The sequence below is a fragment of the Hipposideros armiger genome, unplaced genomic scaffold (assembly GCF_001890085.2).
Source record: "Hipposideros armiger isolate ML-2016 unplaced genomic scaffold, ASM189008v1 scaffold_195, whole genome shotgun sequence".
In the NCBI taxonomy this organism is placed as follows: domain Eukaryota; kingdom Metazoa; phylum Chordata; class Mammalia; order Chiroptera; family Hipposideridae; genus Hipposideros; species Hipposideros armiger.
Window position 1 is genome coordinate 424,486 of NW_017731545.1, and position 20,387 is coordinate 444,872.

The window sequence follows — 20,387 nt, forward strand, 5'->3', positions numbered from 1 at the left end:
CTTCTATTCTGGAAGGTTTAAATTAGGGCAGATTTTGGATTTTTAGCAGTGAATTGCCAGATTTCCTTTGTTCATTAACTGACTGATTGATCCATTCATCTAATAAATATTTATTGAGCACCTATCATGTGTTAGGCATTAAGATCATTAATGAAATTAAGCTGCTATACAGCAATTATTTAAGAAGCCAGGAGGATTTGTCCAGGACTATGTTCTGATTGGTTTCTCCTTCACCATACTCATTATTAACCATTTTGGAAATCCTGGCTGGTTCTAGTTTCTGGGGGGATAGTGGCAAGCAAGCTGAGTTTCCTTTTTTCTCAGAGCATTTCAGATGGGGATGTGTGTGGGTGACAGGAAGACAATAAACAGTAAACAAATGGCCAAACAAGATAATTTCAGAAAATGAGTATTGGCAAAATGGAAGAAAACAGGCAATGTGGCCGAGGGGAGCTGGGTGGCCAGGGAGGGACTCTGACAAGGGTGCCTGAATTCGACACTCCAGAAGCACAGCCTAGGGTAAAGCGTCAGTGCCAGCAGTTTTTTTTTTGGGGGGGGGGGAGTGGGGATATGAGACTAGGCAGGGAAGGAAGTAGATTCTGGGTTTATAATTGAGCTGGTCACTGCTGTGGGCAGCTGGGGCTCAGTCCCATTGAGGTGTTGGAGGTGCCGCAGAACACACCTCAGAGTCATCTTACCAGGGAAAGAGGGAACTGCGGCATTTTAAACCAACTCCTGTCAGTCTTGGGGAGAAGCCTGCTCCTGGGACAGGGATTGTTGACTCCCGGGCAGTTGGCAGTTAGCTGGAGAAGACAGTGATAACGAGGCCCAAAGAACGACCACAGTGGGTGCTGCATTCTGGCCACCTCTGGGGGCTCTAACTTATGGGGGACAGCAGGACACGGGAGTAAGAGCTTGGACTCTGGAACCAGACTTCCTGGGGCTGGATCTTGCCCGGCCGTTTCCTAGTTGTGGGACTTTGGGCAAGTTGCTTTTATTTAGTCTTAAAATTCACTCTTTATAGAGAGAAGTTAACAAATCCTAAGTGTTTAGCTCAACAAACTTTCCCAAATGGAACAAACCAGCACCTGGCTCAGGAAATAGCACATTTCCAGCGCTGCAGGAACCCCTTCTCTTGCCTCTTCCTACTTATTCCCTTCTTGAGTGTACCCACTATTTGACTTCTAACATCACAGATTTTAGTTTTGCCTGTTATTGTACTTTGTATAAATGGCTTCTTTCACTCACCGTTCTGTGTCTGAGGCTTATGCATACTGTTGTGTATGGTTATGCTTCATTTGTTCACTGCTGAACGGGCTCCATTGTAAATGGATGGTTGCCAGTTGGGGGCTACGTCAAACACTGCCGCTGTGAGCTTTCTTGTATGTCTGTGTGATCAGAAGTTCCTTTCTGTGCTTAGTATTTGTTAATGTCTTATCCAAGTTTACAGTGATAGCCATAGTGTGGCGTCTTGCACACAGTAGGTGCTTCATGAAAGTTTGTGTCGTGGATCAAGAGGCAGGGCAAGTCCATGGGAGAAACTGCCCATGTTGGGGTTGGGCGTCTGATTCTCTGGGCATCGGACCTCCATGATCCTTGATTTTGGACCTGCTTGCTGGATTTCAGAGGGAAACTCTGACAGCAGGAAGGAATTCTGCTGAGTACCCATGCTTACTCACATCACGCCACATCACGGAGTACCCACAAGTGGCCGCTGACGATCCTTTCTTTATTTTCCTTTGGGAGGAAAAAACATTCTTCCAGACCTGTCACTTAGCTAATCACAAGAAACATCTGTGACCTCCTAAAAATATCTGCTTTGTACCATTTTGTGGAGGACAATATTTATATAGCCCAGCAGTGTAATTAAATGGCTGTTTAGTTAACTCTTGGAAACAGCTGGAGGCCCCCAAAGCCCAGGCTGAGATTTGCAGGTGGCCTGTGAAACAGGCTGGAAAGGTGGCCCTTGGGGATGTTCCCACAGGTTTTTGGTGGGGGTGGGGTGAGGAATCAGGAAAATACTGTGATGGGGCTCGGCACCCTGGGGCAGCTGGTGATGGTCATTTCCATGTTCCAGTCTGGTAGCCTCTGGAACATTTCCTACTGAGGAAAAGTTTTCCCTTAAAGAACTGATCAGAAAATGCCTGTCTTTAAGTGGCTTTTGTTGTTTTATAGCCTGAGGAGGTTAAGTGAGGGTAATGGTAGATTTTTCTGGAGATGTTTTTGTTGGTTTCAAGGGAACCACATATATTATTCAGGATTTTAGCTAGTGAGGGGTGGAGCTGCTGGCTTTCTCTCTTTCCTCAACAATAACAAAAAGGACATGACTGAGGAAATTTTTTTATACAAAGGAGTCTAGCTTTTCAGTTGAGCAAGTTTCTTATTTGAGTCCCTGGAGGCCTACAAAGTGGGATCAGAGCCTATTATGGGGAAGTGGTCTCAAAAGTCCTTCGAAGCCCTGAGGGCTCCATTCAACATGGTGTCTTTTCAGGAATATTCCCAAAGTACAAACCGAGTTGGGGCAGGATTCAGATGAGAAGAATTGAGGAGAATTCCAGAGCTAAGGAGTCATTTTAGGGATACTACCACTCCCTTTGATCACCCACTTCCTTTTGATATTCTGCTCTCTGTCAGCTTCCGAACTTGTATTAATTCATTCAGTGTTAATTATTGAGCTCTACTAAGTAATATACCTACTCAGCCCTACCGGTGCCAAATGTAAAAGATGCAATGATGAGCAAAATGAACACCTCTTGTGTGCCTGGAATTCCTAGTATGGTGCCTGCCTACACACTGTGGTGAGGGCTCAGAAGGAAAAGCCCAGGGGGTCCTTGTAGACTGGATGGGGTCCGGGAAGGCTTCCTGAGGAATGAGATCAAAGGTGTGAGTGGGAGGTAAGGAGATGGGACAGAGATGAGACCATTTCTAGGCAAAGGAGCTGGCAGAGCAAGATAAGTTCTGGGAACATAAGACTAGGGCAATGGGACTGGCACATGGTGGTCATTGGTGAATAGGGGCAGAAGGCTGGAGAGGCACAGTAGCCAGCCAGGGCACAGCCCCCTAGTCCCGGGACAGGACTTTGTCATCCTCACATGATCTGAGGCTGGAAAACACCTGTTAAAATCTGGACACCTTGTTGGCTAGCCCTATCTTTCTGGAAGAGAAGGTTGGATTGGGGGATGACACTGTCCAAGTTTGGTCCTAAGACTCATAAAGTTGGGATTGCCAGAAGAATTTAGCCTTTCCCCCCCTATCTTGAGATCTGTGACCCCAGACTTCTCCAAGTTCTGATGGTGACCTTTATGATGGTGGTGACTCTATGACATCACTGAAGGGACAGATCAAAGACCCAAACCCAAGACTCTGCTCCAGAAAACTGAGGGCTTCATTTCAGTGTCTTTTTAGGCTAGAACGTAATGGGTCACTAAACAGACTCCTGAGAAATGGCCAAGGAAAGAAGGAAAGCCACTCATTTGTATTTCCAAGTGGCACCATCTTTTCTTCTGAGTCTAAAGGAATCTTAAGACCATGAATATGTGGCAAGGTGGTGGTGTGCAGTGGGGCAAGCTAGTGACATGGGTCAGTGGAAGAGTGTTGGAGGGGAAGAGGATGCTGGTGGCATCCTTGTTGTATGGCCAACCAATATCTGTGACACCATCTTTTTTTCCCCAGTGGGCTTCTTCCTCTTTAACCCCACAATGGGGGGATAACTCCAGCTGATCCCTGTTCCCCCTGGATGTTTATAATTCTAAAAAAATGGTCGGTATTTGGAAGGTAACTGGGAAAAGAGAGGTCAGCTTAGTAATAACAGTAAGAGGTGGCATTTTGGGCACACTTGTCTATATGCCAGGTACTGCATTAAGTGCTTAACTTGTATCCATTGGGAGAAGTCCTGAAATTATTCCCATTGCCACTGGGAGGGTGAAGAGCTGCCAAGGTCTTGGCCTCAAATAAATGATGGTGCTCCCCCACATTTCCAACACATGTAATTAAAAATAAAAGCTATGCTAAACCATAAATCAAGTGTAAGATAGGCCAGCCAAGTTCTGGGATTTTCTCCATGATGACTAATTTGATGTCTTTTGAAATATATATAGTTTTGGTTATTTTTATGTGAATTTGAACGATGTGATCCTGAAATAGTTTAATTTAAAATAATAACAAAGTCTCACTTTATGATCCAAAAGTAAAACAATACAAGAAATAAAAGTCAGGAATTACACAGCTTCAAGGCTGTCAAGATAGAATGGTTTTTAAGCTGTGCTTAAACTACTGTTTGTTTCTAGCAGGGGGCTACTCTCAGCTGCTAAAAGGAAAACCCACCATCCTTTGTGAATACTGTGGAAAGTTGGCCTTGACTTATGTGAACTAAATTTACATGAGGTCTTCAGGAAAGCGTCTCTCCAATAAATACAACTGCCATGTAGCAAATTATTTTGAAAATAACCAGAAAATCCTCAGGTGCCTTTGAATTGTATGTGGCCGTGGTAGACCTTGCCTACTTGGTAATCTAAGTGACTTGCACGAAAGCATGAGATCTGGATGGAGCTGGGATTTGAAAATAGATTTTGTTTGGCCTCAAATGTGTTATTGAGAGAGGTGTAGTGTCTCTGACCTCCTCCCATAAAAATAAAATTAAATTAAATTAAATCAAAGAGTTAGAATTTTGGAATTCACCTAATCCAGTGTTTGCCTTTTAGAGTTGAATAAACTGAAATCCAGAGAAGAACTGAAGGGCACAAGGCCATGATTGCTGTGATTCCATGGGCTTTACCAGTTTTCAGGGAAACTCCTGAAGGTGGACCCGAGCTCTGTTTCAAGCTGGTGCCCAGCCTCGCTATGGGACAACCAGGAGGTCACTTGCCGTCCCTGGGATCCAGTCTTGCCTCTCTTAGGGAATCAGATGAGCTGGATTAGGTGTACTCTCATATTCCTTCAAGCTTGAAAGTTCTTTAACTCTGATTATAGTCTCTTCTCATTGAGCTACTTCCCATGTCTCTTGGGGAGGAAATTGGGGTGTTGGAAGGGGGACAGGCCCCATGAAGGATAGGATGGTGTAAGTGAACCAGAAATGCAGAAGTGATTATTTTTGTAAAGGAAATTTAATACAACGCAAATAAACACTTTTTTCTTTTCTCCTGTTTTTTTTTTTTAAAGAAATAGCCAGTATCAGAGTTCAAGAAAACTGACTAGTGATGAATGAATTTTCATTGTTTTTCATTACAGAGAATCACTCAAAGATGCTCTTCCATTTTCATACCCACAGCACACAGAACACATGCACTTGCACGTGCCTATGCACAACAATCAGCTGGTGTCAGTGAGCAGGACTCAGGCAGTGGCTTTGATGGAATTCCCTGGAGAAATCGGTTCTGTGTGGTTCATGGGCACAGACCTTGGAAAACTTTCTGAAAGGTCATTGGCCAGCTTTGCAGACATATTAATTTGTCTCCTATTTACACTTTCTTCATCTTGAACAGCACTCTTATATACGATGAGGCATATGGCTTTCTCACATCTTTCAAATATTCTTTCTGAAGTTGGGTCTAATGTCTTTTATGAGTGGCAGTGTATCATTTACTTACAGCCACAAAAACACTGCATCACAAGCCATTTCAACACTCTGTAGCTTAGAGTAACGCGGATTTATTGTCATGGATCTGCAGGTCAACTGTGGGTCTGTTCATGTAGGCGGGGGTGACTTGGCTCTGCTCCTTCCATCTCTCAGCCCCTCTTTCTCCTCCTCAGACCAGCAGGCTGGTCCTGCCAGGCGTGTTTTTTCCATGGTGATGGCAGAACAAGCCGGATTATGCAAGTCTTTTCCAATGTTGTGCACACATCACTGGGCTGACATACCCCTAGCCAGAGCAAGTCATGTGGCCAAACCCAGAATCAGAATGTAAGGAAGTGTATTCCATAGTTAGATGGGGAAGAGTGTGAAATTTGGGGACAATAGTTATTGTCAACATACACTATTATAATGTATGCATTGTGGTAGTTTTTTGTTTTTTGGGTTTTTTTTTAGAATTATATTTATTTATTTATTTATTTATTTATGTTTGCAGAGGTATTTTATTTTTATTTTTGTTTTTAATTTTTTTAATATTAATTTCAGGTGTACAAAACAACATAATGTTTGGACATGTTGTGGTAGTTTTAAAATATGCCTGCAAATTCCTTGACACTCCTCCCATTAAGAGGTAGAATCTAAACCCCTACCTTTGAACCTGAGCAGGCCTTTATGGCTGCCTCGATGAACAGATTGTGGCAGAACTGATGCTGTGAGGCTCCCTAGGCTTCCACCTGTGGTTCATAGACACACTTAGCCCTGTGTGAAAAGTCCTGCCACCCTGAGGTTGCTGTGTTGGAGATACCATGGGGGGACACCAGAGATAGAGATGCCAGTAACCCCCAGAATTCCCAGGGAAGAGTCCTTGAAGATGAATGCAGACACTGCATCTCTTTGAGCAAGGACTGCTCAGCCAAGTCCAGTTAACAAAATGAATGGTTGTTTTGGGGTGGCTCATTATGCAGTATTAGATAACAGGAAAATCAAGGTTACAATTACTAATAAGGAATGGAACTCAGGTAAATCACAGCTCCACCACTTGTCACACAGTCTGTGACTTTGGATAAGCTCTGTGACCCTTCTGAGCCTCAGCTCCATTTGTAACATGGTTGTGTTCCTGGCCTCATATGGTTGCTGTCAAATTACGTCAAGCACATAGCACAGGCCAGGGTCATAGCAGGCTTTCAGTGGATGTTAAATAAATAATCATTTATTGTTATATTTAGCTCATAGAGTGTGGGAGGGAGGGAGCTAAAGACTGGCTGGGGAGAGCCTGGGAATCACAAAATGGGCAAATGGAATGACTGCAAGAGAGCTATGGTTTTAGCCTAGACTACAAATTTTGACTGTCAGACGTTGTTGAGTTCATTATGGCTGTGCACATGTGTGTGTGCACATGCATATACATATGCTTCACGTCTTCCTTGAAAAAGGAAGCTGATAAAAGAGTAGACCTTAAAAGCCTTCATCACAAGAAAAATATTTGTAACTATATGTAGTGATGGATGTTAACTAAACTTATTGTGGTGATCACATTACAACATATACATATATCAATTTGTTGCACACCTTAAACTAATGTAATGTTATATGTCTATTATATCTCAATAAAGCTGTGGAGAAGAAAAGGAAGCTGACACTTTTAAAAGCCTTGATTGATGTGTGTGAAATTTGTTTCCTGGGGCTCTCAAAGAAGACCTTTTTTGTTTGTCAAGCTTATTTCATTAAGTTGTAGTGACATACAATATATAATTTGTTTGGGGCAATGTTTTATGCAGTCTGATGAAAGCAGAGGCTAATGAATCCTTGGAGACTCCTTCCTGCAGATCCTGTAGCCAGCCTGTTTAGGTTTTTCTCAAATCTCAGATACCAGAGAATTCTTTCTTTTTGATAAAACGTTTCATTAACAAATAATATACATACATGCAGAAGGTGCACACATCTTAGTATACCCAGATCAATGAATATAACCAACACCCAGATCAAGACACAGACTTCTCAGCATCTTGGGTGTCCCTCTTACACCCACTCCCAGTTCCTACTTGGTCTCACCACCAAGGGAAACCACAATCCCAACTTAAAATAACATAGTTTAGAGTCCCCAGTTTTTGCTTTTTATATAAACAGACTCATGCCCTCAGTACTCGTACCCTGACAATTAGGTTTGCGAACTTGTTGCAATGATGTTGCTAACCTTTTTTGATCTCAGAGGGATTATTCATTATGAATTTGTACAAACTGGACAAACAGGTAACCAAGTTTACTGTTTGGAAGTGCTGAAAAGGCTGCGTGAAAAAGTTAGATGACCTGAACTTGTTACCAACAATTCATGGCTCTTGTATCACGACAATGTGCCAGCTTACACGGCACTGTCTGTGTGGGAGTTTTTAGCCAGTTAACAAATAACTGTATTGGAACACCCTCCTTACTCACCTGATCTGGCCCCCAATGGCTTCTTTCTTTACCCAAAGTTAAAGGAAACATTGAAAGGAGACATTTGGATGACATTCAGGACATCAAAGGTAATACGACAACAGCTCTGTTGGCCATTCCAGAAGGAGTACCAAAATTGCTTTGAAGAGTGAACTAGGTGCTAGCATCAGTGCATAGCTTTCCAAGGGGAGCATTTTGAAGGTGACCATAGTGATATTCAGCAATGAGGTATGTACCACTTTTTCTAGGATGAGTTCGCAAAATTAATTGTCGGATCTCGTGTGCTCTTGTGTCTGGATTCTTTGACTCAATGTGCTATCTAGGAAGTGCATAAGTTTCTTGTACATACTTTGGCTCATTCATTCCCTTTGCTGTATTATTTTATGAATATACAGCAATTTACTTATCTATTCTACTATTGGTTAGTTATCTCCAGATTTTCTTCCCATATACCTATCTGCCTAGTGTGCAGATTATTTAACACTGTCCGAAACACCTACAACATTTACTTGGAAGCTAATGGCAAGAAGGAAGCTTCTTTTGTAAATTCAAATCCTCTCCCCTTCAGTTGCTCACACTGTTGGTGTGTCTTTACTCTGGCCTCTCACTCACTTGGCCAAATTTCAAGGGGTAGCCAGTAAAAACTCATCCCCTCACCTCCCTCAATCTTCCTTCTGACCACCAATGCCTGAATCCCAACCTTCGAGGCTCTTTTCTTTCCTTCCCACTGTTAAATGCAAGTACCCTGGAAGGCATGTTCTCTTGAGCATTCTGTCATTTGTCCCCCAGGGAGAAAAAAGGAAGAAGACTCTTCCTGAACTGATCTGAACCAGGGAGTTAATGGCACTTGATATCTAAGGGAAGAGGTTTTCATTGAAGAAGGAAGGGAGAAGGAAAGTGACAAAAGCAAGAGTGGGAACTTTGAGCACAAACTCAGTGTGGCTCATGGTTCTGCCTGTCTCTGGCCCATTTTTGGACACTGTCATTGGAGTAAGCAATTAGATCTGGGATTGGTTAAAGCCAGTATAAAATAATGTCTTTAACCCAACCTAATCCTAAAGCATACCTTTATGTAATGTCTCGTTAAGGAAGAAAAACATTACAACTAAAACTGTGGCATCTTGCTTTTTTATCATTTAGAATTTAACATTGAAAGAGCTCTTTCAGATTTAATTACACAAAAATTTTATCACATATTTCTCTTAGGTGAACATAAAAAAATACAAGCAAAACACCTTGGTTAGTGCATTCTAAATTTGTTAACATTCAGAGTCCAACATTTTGATTCACTTTTGACTCTAAGTGGTTGATTCCTGTGGTTTCCCCTCTCCCCTGATAGTATGGTCCCCAGTGCCATCAAGAGCTTTGTTGATGTCACAATTTTTAGTATAATCCATACAAGAACTGAAAGCCATTGGCTTTGGGCTCTTAAACTGATTTTCCAATTATGGAAAGCTAGCCTGCTTTCAATAGGGTTTGTTACACAGCACATTGTGGCAATAGCTGACTAATACAGAAATCTTTTTTTTACGTTTTCAAACCCTTAGTAAAATCAATAAACTCATAAAATCCTTGATATATGTATTACATATATGTTATGTGTTATATAACATATATGTAATATATATAACATATGTATGTGTTTATATATATATATAACATATATGTATGTATTAATGGAAACTAGTGAAGGGTTGGGCTTATGTCTGAATTACAAGGGAGAACTGAGAGAGAAAGTAGCATTTAGAAGAAAGCTCTAAATAAAGAGAGGGAGAGCTTTGGAACCTCACATGGGCTTGAAAATTGGAGCTGAGAGTTTTACCAGTTCCTTGAGAGGCACATATCGCCCTGCTGACTTCTAGTTTAAATAAGAAAGGGCATGCAATTATGGAGACTGGCAAGTCCAAAATATGCAGGGTGGGCCAGCAGGCTGGAAACTCAAGAAAGAGCTGATGCTGCACTTCAAGTCCTGACAAAATTCCTTCTTGCTTGGGGGATATCAATATTTTGTTCTATTCATGCTTTTAACTCATTGAATGAGGCTCACCCACATCATGGAGAACAATCTGCTTTACTCACAGTGTACCAATTTAAATGCTAGTCTCATCCCAAAACACCCTCACTGAAACATCCAGAATAATGTTTGACCACATATCTGGGCACTGTGGCCCAGCCAAATTGACACATAAAATTAACTGTTACAGTGGGCTTTAATATTTCTCTGGCCCTGAGAAAAAGAAACCCACTTGTTGCTCCATGCTGGCAAGCCCAATAAGAAGGCTAGCATCTGACCCGAGTGATTTTATTCACCTCTCAATTGTATCCCAATGGAAATGATGGGGCTATTGTTGAGGAAATTTTGGATCGGACTTACTGAATTCACCAAGCTTTGTCAAAAATATAATTTCTGACAGTCTTTAAAAAACCTTCTACTGAGTTATAGCATACATCCACAATGTGCACAAGTCAATACAGCTGATGAATTTTCACAAAGTAAATCAGCACTGGATCAAAAAACAGAACATCATGAGCACCCCAGAAACCCCTCTCATGTTTCCTTTTAGTCATTACCCCCTTTCTAAGGGGAACCACTTCCTCCCTTCTAAGACCATACATTAATTTTGCCTGTTTTATACTTTGTGGCAGGTGTATTTTCCAAAGATGGCTACACTAATATAGCCCATCCTCCTCTTCTGAAAATGTGATGCTGACATTTCTCCATTGAGAGGCAGGGTCTCTGTTCCCTCCCTTTAAATATGTATAGACTAGAAACTATGGTGGGAATGACACATGACTTCTGGGGCTGAGTTATAAAAGTCAATTATAGACTGCTCTCTGATCCTTTTGGGATGTTCACCCTTGGAACCCAGCCACATGCAAGGCTATGTGTATGTGTTTCAGCCACAGCTCCCCATGGAGGTCTCAGTTGACAGCCAGCATGCACTACCGCATATGTTAACAATGGGCCTTCAGATGATGCAACCTCCAGCTTTCCAGGCTTCTCAACTGCCACATAGTGGAGCAGAGTTGAGCTGTTCCCTACTGAACTCTGCCCAAATTCAGATTCATGAGCCAAGCAAATGTTGTTGTTTAAAGCCACTAACTTTTGGAATCATTCATTATACAAGAGACAACTAGAATATAATTTATACAAATAGCATTATATGGGATGAACACTTTACTTACATTCAACATTATGTCTGTGAGATTCTTCCATATTGTTGTGTGTGGTTGTAGATTATTCATTCTTATTGCTTTAGAGTACATGATTATATGAACATACAAGTTCCGTATTCATTGTACTGTTGACAGACATTAGTTGTTTCTAGCTTTGGGCTATTAATACAAGCCAAGCATTCTAGTATATGTTTTTGGTAAATAATGTATTTTTGTTGTGTATGTCCCTAAAGTTGGAATTGCTATGTCACAGAGTGTGTCCATGTTCTGCTTTCATAGTTACTGCCAAAAAGCTTGCTAACATTCTTTCTGAGCAGATATTAAAATCATTTCCCAGGCTTGTTTGTGGACTGACCTGAAATTTGATCCACTGTAGGGAGGGAGATGAGATCAGAGGTATCCTAGTAATCTCTAGAAATGACTCTAGGTCATGGCTGTTTGATTTATTTGCTCTGTAACTCCAGGGCCTAGTAGGCTTGCAAGGAACATAAACTTTAACAGCATCCATTTGCAGAATGGGAGCCTCCTGGAGTAATATGACTGTGGAGAAGCCCTTTATGGTATTCCTCTTTCTGCCTTCTCTTTTACATATCTGTGAAGACACACACAAAGTAAAAATTTTGCTTCATCTTTAGAAACTATCGTTGTCACAGTCCAATGAAGTTTCTTGTAGGTGCTCCATATTAAGAAGATTCCTAAATCATACACCCATCACAAGCTGTATCCTTTAAATCATATTAGTTCAGAAAGATCCCCATGAAGGATAGCAAAAGGCTGAATTCCCCATTTATGTGTCCTTTAGTTTACATTCTAAATGAAAATTAAACCCAACAGGTGTAAACCCCTCAATGCACATTTGAAGTGATCAAAATATGAGGAGCCATGACAAAGAACACACGGCCCAGGAATAGACAACCAACATCATCATTGCTGCCCGCGCAGTGACAATTGTGAAGATGTCACTGACTTTGGCCTTGATTTCAGGTGTGATGAGGTATGGGAAAATGTGCACATTCCTGTGGCAGTGGGCCCTAGACAAAGGCCTTCCCAGACCATGTGGTCACTAAGGATTTCGCGCGGGCTTCAGATAAAGATTCCTGGATTATATGGTCATCAAGACTTCTGCATTTAATATTTCCAAATTCCTACCTCACCCGGGAGCCAGTCAGGAACTGGCACAATGGCCGCACGTCCTAATAATAAATCTTAGCTGCCAAACTGGAAATTTCAGGGTATATAGTCCTGAGTCCCACCCAGCTCGGGGCTCAGCCTCTGGATGTAAATCTGCTGAGCCTGTGCCGGCATTAATAAAGGTTGCTTCCCAGTCTTGGTGTCCTGTCTCTCTGTCCGGGTTCCTCGCAACATAATTGGGGGCTCGCCTGGGAGATGGAGACAGCGATATTTTCGCCTCCCTTGTCCCCAAGGCCTGGCTCCCCCGGACGAAGGGGACGCGCACTGTACTCGGCACCAGTGGACCCTTTTCCGTCAGTGGGGACGTCTCCCCTGCTGGCCACGGGGGACAGACCCGGGAGCACAAAGGAACCTGGAGGGCTACAGGAACCAACTTTGGAGCACCACTTGACCAGAAAGGTGATGACCCAGGTCCCTTAAGGCAGCCTGTCCATCAGCGGACAGAAGGGGAGACTGATCACCTCCCAGAGTCACCCGAGTATCTCAATTTCTGAGAGAAACCGTGAATCCCAGGAACAGGGCGGCGGGCAGAGAATGAATGTTTTTGAGTCTCTGTAAATGAGACACAGACTGCCTGCGAAGTGAGTGGGCGTCCCGATCCACGGGTCCATGGTGTACCTCATATGGCTTAGGGTGGCATCGCTAAATTGTCTCGTATGGTTTAGTGATCTGAGTCAGGGATTTGTACCGACCCACCAATTGCTAAGAGGTGCCTGAAAATCCCCGCGAAGGGAGTGGTCAGAGATGGACAAAGCGAATCTCTGAGTGTGATTCGCGCCGATTTCGGATGGTTGCCATGGGTGGGCGACAGAGTACTCAGACTCCGTTTGGATGTATGTTAAAAAATTTTAAGAAGGGGTTCTTGGGGGATTATGCCATTGAGATGACCCCCCAAAAGCTCCGTATCTCCTGTGAGATTGACAGGCCGTCATTCTGTGTCGAATGGCCAGCAGAGGGAAGTTTAGACAGAGACCTCATTAGAAAAGTCTACCTCATTGTTACTGGCAGCCCTGGTCACCCTGATCAGTTCCCTTACATTGACTCATGGGAGGCTATTGCATGTACCCAACCCCCTTGGTTAGAGTCCTGTTTGGAAAACCAGAGCATAATTCTTTTAGCGCGAGCTATAATCCCCTCACGAAAGCCGCCTAAGGACAAAACAGAAGGACAAAAGCTGGTCTTGTCTTCAGACTCGGAGGAAATCCCACCCCCCTATTCGCCTGTCTACCCACCGCTTCTGTGAGCCTCTGAGCCACCAGCCCAGCCTCCAGCACCATTCTCACCAACTCCACTTTCTCTGCCCACCACGCTAGCCCTGCCTCCAGTACTGCCCTCGCTGGCTCCACTTTCTCCGCCCACCACCCCCTTCCTGGAGTTTCCTGCTATGCCGCTGCCTCCAGTCCTGATCCCATATGGGCCCACAGATAAGCGGCTACAGACAAAGGGCCCTGAAACTGGAGCTCTCCAGCTCCCCCTATGGGAAACCAGAGGCCCCGTCTACTATGATCAGGAAGGCCAGATTCAGGAAGGCTGACACATGTTTGTGTACCAGCCCTTCTCAACCACTGATCTCTTAAATTGGAAAAATCATACCCCATCATATACTGAAAAGCCGCAGGCTTTGACTGACCTCCTTCAGTCAATCATTCAAACGCATCAGCCCACCTGGGCTGATTGTTGCCAGCTCCTCCTAACTCTCTTCAACACTGAAAAATGCCAGCAAGTCACCCAGGGAGCTATAAAATGGCTGGAGGAACATGCCCCACACGGGACTTTAAACATTCAAGTGTATGCCCAGAACCATTTCCCTGAGGAGGACCCCCAGTGGGACCCCAATGATGACCGGGACTTCCAGATGCTGGAACGGTATCAAGAAGCCCTGATAGGAGGCCTAAAGGATGGTAGCAAAAAAAAAAAAATCAATGTAAACAAGTTCTCTAAAGTCCTCCAGGGACCAGAAGAGAGCCCAAGCCAATTTTATAAAAGACTCTGTGAGACATTCCTTCTCTACACTCCCTTTGACCCCGAGACTGTTGAAAATCAGCGGATGGTCAATGCTTCTTTCGTTGTGCAGTCCCAGAGTGACATCCGGCGAAAACTTCAGAAACTGGATGGGTTTGCTGGCATAAATATCAGCCAGCTCCTCGAAGTGGCGACCAAAGCCTATGTCAACCGTGACAAAGAGGCTTGTCGAGAGGCTGATCAAAAGATAAAAAAAAAAGGTGGACTTGCTGGCAGCTGCACTTGTTGAACAGACTGGGACCCCGGGACAAAGCACTATCCCAATCCTGGGACTACCCCAGTGAGGACGACATCAAGGGGGGGCACACTCCGGGAGGCCAAGGCTGGGACACGACCAATGTGCTTACTGCCACCAATGTGGCCATTGAAAGATAAATGTCCTCAGCTGTTGGGGAAGATGCCAACAGGTCCGAATCCCCGGAGACAGGGTCGAGTCACTCATGGCCATTACCAGCCGCCCTAACAGATGCCAGGCCCTTCTAAAGACAACTTCATTGGACTTGCTGGCATAAAAAAATATGGGGAAGAGTAGGCCAGACCGGGCTCCATCCAGCTAGGCCCCAGGAGTCTATGGTCCGAATGCTAGTTGGGGGCCAACCCATTGACTTTATGGTTGACACAGACGCCGAACATTCCGTCATGACTCAGCCCATAGGCCCCCTCTCCGAAAAGCAGGTCACCATCACGGATGCCACAGGAGGACGAGTCCGTCGGCCCTTTTTACAGCCTAGACAATGCACCCTGAAAGGCCGAGAAATTACTCATCAGTTCCTCTACCTGCCAGACTGCCCTGTAACATTATTGGGGAGAGATCTACTAAAATAACTCCAGGCTCAAATAACCTTTAACCACAGTAACAATGCTGAACTACCATTGGACAAATCAGGGGCTAAGATTATGCCCCTCACCATACCTCGGGAGAAAAAATGGCGATTCTTTGGTCTTGTAAAAAAGGTCCAAGAGGGACCAAAACTCCCCTTCTCAAACCAGGAGTTTGGGCAAAAGACAACCCACTGGCCTTGGACCGCCAAACGGCCCAGTAGTTGTAGAGCTTAAACCTGGGACAGAACCGGTATGCCACAAACAATATTATATTCCCCACAATACACAAGTTGACAGCAAAAAATATTTGCACAGACTCCTAAAATATGGGATTCTTCATCCCTGCCAGTCACCTTAAAACACACCTCTGCTTCCAGTCCAAAAGCTGGAAACTAAAGCTCACCATCCAGTGCAGGACTTAAAAACAGTAAACCAAACAACAGTTACTCTACACCCAGTTTTCCCCACTCCATATACTCTTCTAGGACTCATCCCAGCTAAAGCAACCCACTTCACCTGCCTGGACCTCAAGGATGCCTTCTTCTGTGTTCATCTGGCCCCACAGAACCAGCCACTCTTTCCCTTCCAGTGGAAAAACCCTGAAAATGGCGACAAAGGCCAGCTACCATGGACAAGACTACCACAGGGCTTCAAGAAGTCCCCAACCATTTTCAGGGCCACCTTGGCTTTGGACCTAAAGCCCTTTCCAGCCAGCCAAACCGGTTGTGTACTGCTCCAATATGTAGACGACCTCTTACTAGCCGGAAAGAGCTACAATGACTACATGCAGGATACATATCACGTCCTTAAGCTTTTGTGAAAAGCAGGCTACAAGGTCTCCAAGAAAAAGGCTCAGATATGCCAAGACAGGGTCAAATATCTTGGTTTTCACCTGTCACAAGGACAACACCAGCTCGGCCCAGAAAGAAAACAGGCGGTACGTACCATCCCTGTCCCCACTACTCGGAAACAGGTTCGCGAATTCTTAGGGGTGGCAGGCTTCTGTAGGATCTGGATCCCCAACTTCTCTCTACTATAGCCAAACCCCTATATGAAGCCACAAAGAGGGGTGAACATAAAACTTTTCTGTGGGAGTCTCCACAACAAAAAACTTTTAATGAGTTTAAATGGGCTCTCATTCATGCCCCTGGCCTAGGACTCTCGGACATCACCAAGCCTTTCTTCCTCTATGTACATGAACACACAGAAATGACAGTAGGGGTCCTTACCCAACTGCTAGGGGATTGGAACCGGCTGGTAGCCTACCTCTCAAAGCAACTTCACTCAGTGGCATTAGGATGGCCACCTTGCCTGAGGGCACTCACAGCAACAGTCCTCATGTCTGAGGCTGACAAGCTGACCCTGGGTCAGAAATTAACTGTCAGGGCTCCACACTCAGTTCGAGCCCTGTTAGATCGGAAGGGACACTATTGGCTTACCAACTCCTGGATTGCCAAGTACCAAGGGTTACTGTGTAAAAACCCGCGAGTCCGCCTTGAGGTGGTACGGACCTTAAACCTGGCCAGTTTACTGCCTGTAGGGCCTGGGCCCCCAGACCATGACTGCATCGAAGTGATGGACGAAGTGTTCTCCAGTAGGCCGGACCTGACTGACCAACTTCTTACGGACCCTGAAGTAGAATACTACACTGATGGTAGCAGCTACATCCGGGGAAATAGACAGTTGGCTGGATATGCTGTAGTAACTGTACACAGCATCACTGAAGTGAAACCCCTCCCACAGGGGACCTCGGCACAAAAGGGGGAGCTCGTCGCCCTGACTGGGGCCTTTAAGCTATCAACTGGAGTAAGAGCCAATATTTATACTGACTCTAAGTATGCCTTCACTACCCTCCATGTTCATGGGGCTTTATACAAAAAAAGGAATTAATCAATTCAGGAGGGAAGGAAATTAAATATGGACAAGAGATTCTAGATTTCCTAGAAGCAGAATGGGCACCCAAAAGGGTGGCAGTCATACACTGCAGGGGCCACCAAAAGGGCGACACCATCGCAGCCCGGGGCAAGACCAAGCAGCCAAGTTAGCTGCAGCCGAAGAAACCCTCGAACCTCCAACGTTAACAGCATCCCTCTTTCCCAGCCCTTTAGCCAAATGGGATCCCAAATATTCCCACCAAGAAGAGGCCTGGTTCAAGACTAAGGGGGAAGCCATCTCCGTAATGGATGGTGGAAATTTCAAGACAGCCGCATTGTCATACCAGGGACCCTAGCCCCGGCTTTTCTCAAACAGTTTCACCAATGGACCCACTTTTGTTGGAATGCCCTAGAATCGACCTCCTATAGGAACTTTTATGTACCCCGACTCTCCAGTATCTCACGTATAGTCTGTGAACAGTGCCATGTTTGTGCTCGCAACAACCCACGTCAAAGACCGATCCTACCCCCAGGAGTCCAACATACTGGCGGTGCCCCATTTGAAGATCTCAATAGATTTCACTGAGATGCCATGCTCCAGGGGTCTTAGATATCTCTTAGTATTTGTATGCACCTACTCGGGTTGGGTGGAAGCCTTCCCCACCCGGATAAAAAAGTTACGGGAAGTCTCCTGGCTATTGCTACAAAAAATAATCCCTCGCTTCGGGCTGCCACTCTCAATAGGCTCTGACAATGGTCCCGCCTTTATAGCCAAAGTAATCCAGCTCTTAGCCAAGCTCCTCTGTATCACTTGGAAGGTACATACTACATACCGCCCACAGAGCTCAGGACAAGTACAACTCATAAATTGGGCCCTCAAGTCCCACCTAAAAAAATGTACCAAGGGACACACCTCCATTGGGACAAGGCCCTTCCAATAGCACTCCTGAGGATACACTCAGCTCCTACCAAGAAGACGGGCCTTTCCCCTTATGAGGTCATATATGGAAGACCACCTCCACTCATTAGAGGCCTCCAGGGGGGCCTTTAAAAAATACGAGACCTAACCTTAAGACAACAGCTTGAGGCGTTAAAGTCTACCCGACAGAATCTCAACCAATGGGTACAGGAGAGGCTTCCTATTAGCTTAACAACTGAAGTTCATCCCTTTAAGCCTGAGGATTCAGTTTGGGTTAAGAAATGGAAACTCCATCCCTTAAAACCCCTGCGGAGGGGCCCCTTTACTGTCATTTTGTCTACCCCCAAGGCAGTTAAGGTTGCAGTGATCACTCCATGGATACACCACAGCAGATTGAAACCTGCAGCTGCTAGCTGGACCTACACCTCTGACCCCTCCGAGCCCCTCAAGATCACTCTCCGGAGGAAGGCGGCCAGCCATGTTACTGGTCCTTAGGAGGAGATCATCAGCCCTGCTTTGGTCACACCGGAAGCTGACCAATCAACATGCAGCTGAAGCTTGAGGAATTCTTCCTTGCAAGATGCTTATCCCAAGGACTCTAATCCGTACCCTCACCCTTTCTTTCCCAGACAGGAATGGTATCACTACCTAGTGCCCTAAATCATGCTTCCAGTCCTTTCGGCTGGGAACAACATCTCAAGTAGCCTTTGTCTCCTACACATGCATGCCGGCCCAATGCTATCAGGGTAGAACTCCTCAGGCCTGTACCTATGTAGACAGGTCCTACTGGTCCTGCCCCATTCCTTGACGATCAATAGCCGGCTACAATTGCCCAGAAGTTAAAAGGGCTAATCAAGCCATCTGTTGGACCTGCCAAACCCACGTCAGATACTCCGATGTGGGAGGTGTCCAAGATCAGGCCCGAAAGGAGGTAGTACAGGAGATGGTTAAGTGGCTTATCAACCAGACCGCCCCAAAACCGCCCTCCCATTGGCAGGTCCCTGGGGCCCAACTATACGGACAACTCAAGGCTAAATTGGGTAAAACCTTGAGTTTTCCAACTCTGGGAAAAAACTCTTTATTGACCTTGCTGAACGCATAGCCCAGGAACTTAATGTCGCGAGGTGCTGGGTATGTGGAGGAGCGCTAATGAGTGAAGCCTGGCCATGGAAGGGAACTAGCCTAACTGTCCTTGACCTCCTCCAATGGAACCACATCACAATCCGGCCTTCACAGAGACGGCCCCTAGAGTGGGTACTCTCCTCCGAAGTAATCGGAGAAGAATGTCTCAGCCAGACAGTCACACCCCACACCAATGGGTGGGAGACACCCCATTCAGGAGAGTCCAGGACCTAAATGGCTCATCTCTCAGCTGGTGACAAAAGGCCCCGACCTGGTATTGGAGCCCTATCGTCAATTCTACCTCATGTTCCCTCTTAGATACTAGCTCCTCCATTGCCAACTGCTCCTTTCCTAGTGGCGCCAGTATCCCCTTCCATGCACTCCCGGCCCTTTAGTACTATATGGGATAACTTAAACTCTACCCTGAACACTCACTCGGAAGCACCCGATGGCTTATTCTGGATCTGTGGCAAACGAGCATACTCCCATCTCCCCTCTAACTGGACTGGGAGCTGTACACTTGACATAATCCAGCCTGGTTTCTTCCTCCTTCCTAACCAAACTGGCCAAGAGCTAGGTGTCCCCTTATATCAGGATTTGCATATAAAGCCCAAAAGGTCCCTCAGTATAGGGGGGCATCAAACCTGGGGGGGAAGATGAATGGCTTCCCCAGTGGATCATCCAATATTATAGCTCAGCTACTTGGGTTCAAGATGAGAGTTGGGGATACCATACCCCCATTTACATCCTCAACCATATTATCAGATTACAGGCTGTTCTAGAAATAATTACCAATGAAACTACAACAGCTTTAGAGTTCCTTGCTACCCAACAGACCCAGATGCGGGCCACTATTTATCAAAACTACCTAGCACTGGACTACTTACTAGCTGAAGAAGATGGTGTCTGTGGCAAATTTAATCAGTCGGACTGTTGTCTATAGATTGACGACACTGGCAAAGCTGTCTCCACTATTGCCACAAATATTAGAAAACTTGCCCATGTCCCAGTTTAAAAATGGTCAGGATGGGACCCTGAGAGCCTATTTGGAGGATAGTTCTCCACCTTTGGGGGATTTATAAGCATTAATTTGAATTGTTCTCCTGTTCCTTGGGGCATGCCTCCTTTTACCCTGCATTCTCCCCCTTGTCATTCGCTCTACCTCTTCCCTCATAGAGACCATCATAGAACGTAAGACTGCTGCTAAGGTCCTCATGTTATGAAAGTACCAACCTCTAGGCCAGCAGCTTGTCGAAGG

The 20,387-nt window shown here is 45.1% G+C and overlaps 1 long non-coding RNA gene across 1 annotated transcript in view; it reads left to right on the forward strand.

Annotated features, from left to right (window-relative positions):
* LOC109388410 (uncharacterized) overlaps positions 1 to 6,006 on the forward strand; it is a 40,674-nt gene extending 34,668 nt beyond the window's left edge. The window contains exon 3 of the long non-coding RNA XR_002125211.1: positions 4,287 to 6,006. This is a non-coding gene — a long non-coding RNA (uncharacterized LOC109388410). The remainder of the gene's footprint in view (positions 1 to 4,286) is intronic.
* Positions 6,007 to 20,387: the final 14,381 nt, after the last annotated feature.